Genomic DNA, 7,968 nt, shown 5'->3' with positions numbered 1-7,968 from the left:
TCGTTCAGTTTTCTCCCAAGCCTGCACGTTGAATTCATGCCACTCATTTTGCTGACAGGTCCACAGAGGTGAAATGATTCGCCCAGAGCCACACAGGAAAAAATTGGCAGAGCTGTGAACTGAAACTAGGTTCATCTGGTTCCGAAACTTGAGCCTCTTTCCTCTTACGCCAGGGAGTAGTGGGTTCTCCTAATGCTTGGCCCCATTGCTTTGTTGAGAAATAACTGCTACCATTTATCGTACACCTACTATGAGCTGCACACCTTCCTCCCATACTTGGTCTCATGAGACATTTCCAGCAGCCGTGCATGTAGGAATGATCATTCACACGCGATTTGCGGGGAAGGGATTGAGATTCCTATGCGGGCTCTTAAGATCTGTGATCTCAGCTGCTACACTAAGGGACTGAAAACAACCTGAATGTTTGTGTTTGATAAGCTTATTCCGGAAATGCATTGAAAAGAAACAGGGCTAGCCCTTTGGCTCTTTTTGTCTAGATTTAGCCTCTTCTGGGGAAATCAGAACAACTTCGGTAACGGCACCCGATAACAGCCACAACCACACTTACCCGGCCGTCCTTCGGTGTCAGACACTGTGCCGAGTACTTTTCATGTATTAATTAGCTCGTTGGACTGTCCAAAACATCCTGTGAACTAGGTATTCCAAACGGCCCCATCCTGTAGATGAAGCAACTGAGTTCCAGGAGCTAAGGTCCCGCAGCTGACGAGATGCAACAAAGAAGGCGTGCTCAAGACTGACCTCAGCGGCTGTATTTTACTACAACACACCGAGTGCAAAGTCATACTGTGACCTTGAGCAAGTCCTTTGTCTCTGGGGCTTCAGTTTTGTTTTGTTTTGTTCTCCTGTAAAAATGGAGGCTGATGGGTGAGAAGACTTCCAAATCCCCCTGGAACAAGGACAGTGGTGGCTGTAGGTTAGGAGGAAAGAATTATAGTTCAGCAGGGTCAGATTCCCTAGGGGAAATATTCTGAGTCATTTTCAATAATTTCAGGGATTTCTGGAGGTCACTCCAGAGATTTGGGATGCCAAATATGTTTCAGTTTCTTGTCAAGACTAATCAATTCTTAGTGGCTGCTGGGAGCACAGTATTGAGAAGGATTTTGAATATCTAGCTACTCACTGGGAAACGATGACCCTATCGACTGGTGCTGTCTGACATCCTGATCAACTGGTGCTGTCTGTCCTGTCTGCAGGATGGACATTGTGATACCAGTACTGAGATATTTGCTGATTTTGCCCAGAACTTAATGACCTGAAATCTTAAAGTTAATGTTCTTAAAAAAAAAAATCAACTTTCTTGGTTCTTGTTTTTATTTAACGTCAAAAATGGATTCCATGAAGATTTGTTTATCTTTTTTGAAAGGAATACTGTAAAAAAGATCAGCCCATTTCTGCCAGCCCAACACCAAAAAACCCCCCTTCCCCTCAGGTTTTACATCTTTTCATGTATAATTTCAACAGTACTATGTGCATATTAAAGATTACATGTATGCATTGAAATCCACACCGAGGTGAATATGCAGCATATACATGTTTATGTGACACAGCGTTCATCATAGATACACACAGCTCTGTACCTTCCAACTGCACGTGGCAGTGTATCAGGGGGATCACTTAGTATCAGTTATATAACTCTACCTTGTTTTTCAAGGCTGCTTGATAACAATGGTTTGCATAAATTAATTGCATCATTTATCAAGTGTTTTCTGTGTGCAGCCAATTTGTATTCAAGTCCTAAGCACTTTACATTCAATAACCCTGAGAGTGAGAGGAGGTGCCTTCATTATCATCCCTATTTTATAAATAAGATCCTGAGGCACAGAGAGGTTAATTAACCCTTTCCTGGTCACACAGCTAGTAAGTGTCCAAGCTAAGATCTGAATTCTGGGAGTTTCCTGAGTCTGCCAGGCTTAGCCACTAAGCTGTATACCTCCATGGACACTGAAGTATATAGTTCCATCTATTTATCTATTGATCACCATTTTTACACAGTGTTTTGCACTTATTTAGTTTACAGCCTCGGGGTTCTCCCTGGGGCATCCCTGAGACCTGTTTAAGGGGTCCATGAGGTCAAAACCAACATTACAAAAATACTAAGATACTGTTTGCCTTTTTGACACTTAATCTGTCATGAGCATATAGAGTTGCGCATCTCTGGTGAGTTCACAATGTCTGATGACACGCAAGCTGAATGCAGAAGTAGCTGCGAGGGCCCAGCTTACTTCTATTAGGCCAAACGTTGAGCAGATTTTCAAAATTAGGAACTAATGCCATTCTGTTTTTGTTTGTTTGTTTGTTTTTCAAGAAAGCATAGTTACCTTCATTGGAAATAAGTTGCTTATGAAAATATTCAATGAGTTTTTATTATTTTACTTAAGTCAATACATATCCTAAAACCTCCATATGTTAAATGTCAGCAAACCTCACACAAACACAAATGCTTTTGGGGTTCTCTATAATTTTTAAGCATAAAGAGGGGTCCTGAGACCAAAAGGCCTAAGCATTGCTATTGTGCATCATGGAGGCCTCATTTTTTTCAATGGCTGTGTAGTGATCTCTTGAATGGAGGTCTTAACGATGAACTCTTTTTTATGATACATTTAATACCCAGCCATGGTGTCCAAATCCAAGCAGCAGAGAAGGGTAGAAATAATAAATGTAACTGCCTTCTTCTTGTGTTCTCAATCCCAGTCTCATGTCCCACAGGGGACAATTGTTATCACTTCCTTCCAGACCTCCAGGGGACATCAGGCAATATCTGTGGACATTTTTAGATGTCCCTCAAGGGGAGCAGGGGCTGTTAGCCTCTGGTGAGTAGAGCCCAGGCACGGTGCTAACCGTCCTACCACAGCCCCCACCCCAAAAAATGACCTGGTCTGAGATGTGACTAGTGCTGACGATACAGAAACCTGTCTAAATTTATGCGTTTGCATATCCTCCCTCTTTTCATTTGCCTTTGTTTATTGACATAAATGGGATTTTGCTAAATCTATTAATAACCAGTGACTCTTCACTTGTAGCGATTGGGGATCACTTTGAAAATCAGGTAACAGGTGTGGATGCCCCAGGAAAGAATACCCATGTTCACAAAATTTTGTATATAATTTCCAGAGGCTTCACAGACACCCCAAAGCCCAGCCAGAACTCCTTGGATGTGTGGTTTTCAAAAAACGCAGTCCCAGGACATCCCCCCTGGAGTGAGATCACGAGCTGCACCCCACCCTCCCCACTCCTTCTACAGACAAGGGAACCAAGGTTACAGAGAGGTCAAGGGTTCGGTTCCGGGCCCCTTAGGGAGGCAAGGAAAAGCGAGAACTGGAACTCACGCCACCTGACTCCCCAGCGCTGGAATATTTCCACTTCACCCTGAATGAGGACGTTTTAGAAACGCTGATCTCCTTTTCCTGGTACAGCAGGAAAACACGCCACCAACACTCTGTTCCTCTTGAGAAAACACAAAGGCCCAGCTGTTGTTGATGAGAAACACTCAAGCACCTGGAAAAAAGCACATTGAGGATTTGAGGCAGGGAGAAGGGTTGGACAGGGTTGGGAGGTTGTGATTGGCTGCTCCCTGGTAGGGACCCTGGAATATGCATCTACTTGTTCCCTGGGTCCTTCATCCACCCAGCCACCCAGCCAGCCAGCCAGCATCTGTTGACCAAGGCTTCCTGTCTACCAGGGCTGGGCCCTGGGCAACACCGAAGTGAACCAGACCCACGCCTGTCTTAACAGCTCCCGATGTGCCGAGGTTGTGGGGGGGGACCGACCTCATGACCATCATGACGCAGGGTGACTGTGCCAATCGTGAAGGCACTGGGGCTTGCCGGGCGCACAGCTACAGCCCCTGATGCAGCCTTGGGAGGTCAGGGAAGGCTTCCTGGAGGAAGGTACATTGGAGTCAGATGTTCAAGAGCAGGGAGAGTGTTTGTCACATGGCTGAGAGAGGGAAGGGGATTCCAGGCAAGGAAGCTACACTCAAGAATCTCAAAAGCAGGAAGGAGCTGGGCCTAGTAGGGAAACGCACTCCAGTCTGCAGGAGGCAGCCGTGGGAATGCTGGAAGATGGGGCTAGTGCTCAAGTGAGGAACTCGGGTTTTCTCCTGAGGGTAATAGGGAGCCATAGGGGAATTTAAGCGGACAAGGGACACAGTCAGCTCTAAATATTAGGAAGAGCCTTTAGGGACCAAGTGAAAATCGGTCTGCAGGGAGACCACTGGCCTAGGCAAGAGCAGGACAGAGAGAAGGGATGGGTGTGAAAGGGACGGGGAGGGGGAGGCTTGGCGCATGGGGACTGGCTGGTTGCCGGGAGTGAGGGAGAAGAGGCGTGAGTGTGACACTGACGGAGCAGCCCCTGCGTCCCCGTCACAGTGCAATGCGATTGACGGTGATAATACAGCTTGGGCATTAGTTACCTAGTGCCACGCAACAAATTACCACAAACACAGAGGCTTAAAACAACACAGATTTATTATCTCAGTTTCTGTGGACCAAGAATCCAGTGCATTGCAACTGGGTCTCGCAAGGCTGAAATTAAGATGTTGGCTGGTTGTGTCCTCACCCGGAGGCTCAATTAGGGAGAGATCCACTTGCGCAGAATTCATTCCCTGTGGCTGTGGGATTGAAGGCCCTGTGCACTTAGCAGTTGCCACCCGCAGGTCTTTGCAACATGGCTCACTCTATGATGTGTCAGTTTGCTCCTTCACAGCAGAAGAGACGTCTGTTGCTTTGACGGGTCAAAAATACATCACCTGATTAGGTCAGGCCCACCCACGATAACCTTTTTAATTAATTTCAAGGCAGTGGATGAAGGACCTTAATTACATGTGAAAAATTCCCTTGCCTTGAGATACAATGTAGCCTAACCATGGGAATGAGACCCCATCCTATTCACAAATCATGCCCACACTCAAGGGGAGGGGATTCTATATGGTGTGTACACCAGGGCTCAGGAATCTTGGGTGTTACTTTAGAGCTCTTCCTACCACATGGGATCAGGGAAGTGAGGGTGGCAGACCTTCTTGAGGGTAGGGGCTTAGCAGGCTTATCTCTGAGTCTACAGTCCCTAAGTCTCTAGGTCAAGCCCATGGGAGACCTTGGCTAGTGTGAGAGGAATTCATGATCTAGTTAGGAATGAGATCAGAAAGGACCCCTAACTGGGATCTTCTGTGATACCCCTTCTGTAGGGTCCTTCTGTGAGCTGAAGGGTTGATCAGTAGGCCTCATATTTCTGTCTTACAACATGAAGTCCAGGGTTGCCATCTCATTTCTCAATAGGACAAACATGATCCAGCAATTCCACTCCCAGGTACATACCCAAGAGACATGAAAACAATAGTCCCTGAAAAGACTTGTACTTGAATATTCATGGCAGCATTATTCACAATAGCCAAAGTGTGGAAACAATGCAAATGTCCAATGGGTAAATAAAGGGTGGTATGCCCATACAATGGAATATTACTCAGCAATAAAAGGGAATGAAGTACTGGTACAGGCTACAGCAGGAATGAACCCTGAGAACATTATGCTAAGTGCAAGGGGCCTGTCACAAATGAACACGTGTTGTATGATTCCATTTATATGAAATGTCCAGAACAAGCAGACCCATACAGACAGAAAGCAGATCGGTGATTGCCCAGGGCTGCGGTGGGGTGGGAGGGTGCAGGGGCGTGATGGCTGCAGTGGTATGTGTGTGATCTCCTTGGGCTAATGAGAATGCTCTAAAGTGGATCTGAAGTCGGTTCTATTCTATGATCCCAGTTACAAGCCATTGAACTGTTCACGTTAAGTGGGTGAATTGTTTGGTTTGCAGATTCATTTCAATAAAGCTGCTACCAAAAGAGAGAGATGCCCTCTGACACAGAGATCATGATGTAAGTCTACTACCTGATGGCACAAAATTGGCCAATAGAAGAACTAAAAATATTTTTATGGGGAGAAAGGGAGGGAAAAGTGAGGTCTACATGAGTAAAGTCCTCAGCCATCAGAAAAAAAAAAATCTATAATGCACAATGTTCATCCAGAAGGGAACCATTCTTTAGGGATGTAAAGACAAGTAAGAGAAGAAACTGTTAAAAACATTAACCAGCGTTTCCAACAGGCAATAGGTTTTGAGAAGAAACAGACTGAATTCTTTTCCTCACAGTCCTTTGCTGCTGGCGGATCGGCTGGATGGACGTAACAGTCCCCACCGCAGAGACTGATCCAGCCCACGAGGCAGTAGTTCCCAGGCTTAGAAGCCCTGGTTGATTTTATTACCTTCGTAATTGTTTCCACCCTTTGTAAGTACCTGTTTCTGATGTTTACTTTTAGGTCCCCCATTGAGGCTGTAAACCCCTCCACCTCTCCCAGTCAAAGAACAGAGAAGCAGAGAAAACACCACAGACTCTGGGATCTGGAGCCTGGACTCTGATTTCACTTCCTACTTGCATGGTGTGCTAACCTCTTTGTGTCAGCATCCACATCTTTAAAATGAGGGCTAATAACAGAACCCAGAAGACCAAGTCAACGCCTGCAGATGGCTTAGGTCAGTAGTTTCCAGGACTCACTTTAATCAGTTACAGTCATTGTTCCCAGCTGTGTCCCTCTCCCTGGCAAAAGAGCAGAGGATGGGCAATATTTCTCAAATGAATGAATTCCAGGTGCCTTCCCTGGAGGCTGGTGCTTCTCTGCTTCTATAGTGGGGTGTCAGAATGTTTCTCTAACCGCCCTTCTCCCATGTGGCATGGTGAGAATTGAGTAAACTGACCTGTGGAAATCTGAGATGCTAGGTACAGAAAGATATGACTCCTCAGGGGGGCAGGTAATGGGATATGTGGGGAAACCAGGTTTTCTGTGGCTTACCTACTGCTGACCACCCCTGGCAGTACCCCACAAAGACACTGCTTCATCTCCAACTCTGCCTTTTCTTCCCTGATTTGGGCAAATCACCACACATCTCCAGTCATCTATAAGCCTCGGTTTGTTTGTCTATAAGATGGGAACATCAGTGCAAGGATTTTGTAAGAATTCCAAAGCATGCATACTGCCTAGCCCAAGAGTATAGTCATGGCCAGCTTTTCATTTTTTGATAGCATTTGCATGAGGACACAGTCCTGAAATAACTGCTTGTCTAGAGCAGTGTGCAAAGACCTTTTCTCATCAATGTTCTCGTTTAACTGGAGGCAGCCTTTGAATCCACAAGAGAGCAAATGTTTGGCCAAGGTCACACAGTGGCTACAGGCGTCTCTGAGATTTGAGCCCAATACCAGACGTTCTGACTCTTTCTGAGACTTTCCACTTCGTGTTGTCTACTCCCTACCCCCTGGCTTGTTCTAGAACCCGGCAAACCATTCTTTCTAAAAGGGTCGCATAACTCTCCCATCAGAGCCCAGCCAGATTTCTTCAGGACTTATTTCCACCCTAGTTTTTTGTACTCTGCTTTTCTCCGCACTCTCTTCCCCATTTGGGGGGCATCGAACTGATTGAGCTAGGGGTGGGGATGGGGGTCAGAAGAAAGAAATATGCATTTGTTGGTGAGCCTCCAAAGGCTTGCTACCCTTGTAAATTTACTAGGATATCATTTTATTTTCAGGGGGGTCTGTGCCTTGCCGCTAGTGGTGCGGGGGAGACCCGCAGAGGTTGAGCTTTCCCTTGGATTTGGGGAAAGGGGAGCGAGAGCTCCTGGGGTCCTTTCTAAAAGGCCCTCCCCTCATTTCCGGCCGCTGCCGCCAGCCTTGGCTGGGCGCCTGGGTCCTGTTGCTATGACGACAGGAAGAGGCGGTGGCGGCGACAGGCGATGCTGTGGAGAGATGGAGGCTAGTGGGGGTGGGGGTGGTGGCTTTGAAATGGGGATGGGGGCAGGGATCGGGGCTGGGGGGGCGGGGGTGTCCTCTCCCCCCGACCCCCTCCGTTCTCCTGAGCCCGGCCCGCTCGCGGCTTCCCGAGGCTGCCTCGGGCTCTCCGTTCCCGG

The sequence above is a fragment of the Manis javanica genome, chromosome 17 (genome assembly GCF_040802235.1).
Source record: "Manis javanica isolate MJ-LG chromosome 17, MJ_LKY, whole genome shotgun sequence".
In the NCBI taxonomy this organism is placed as follows: Eukaryota; Metazoa; Chordata; class Mammalia; order Pholidota; family Manidae; genus Manis; species Manis javanica.
The sequence above is the reverse complement of the archived record's forward strand: the minus strand, read 5'-3'. Positions refer to the sequence as shown.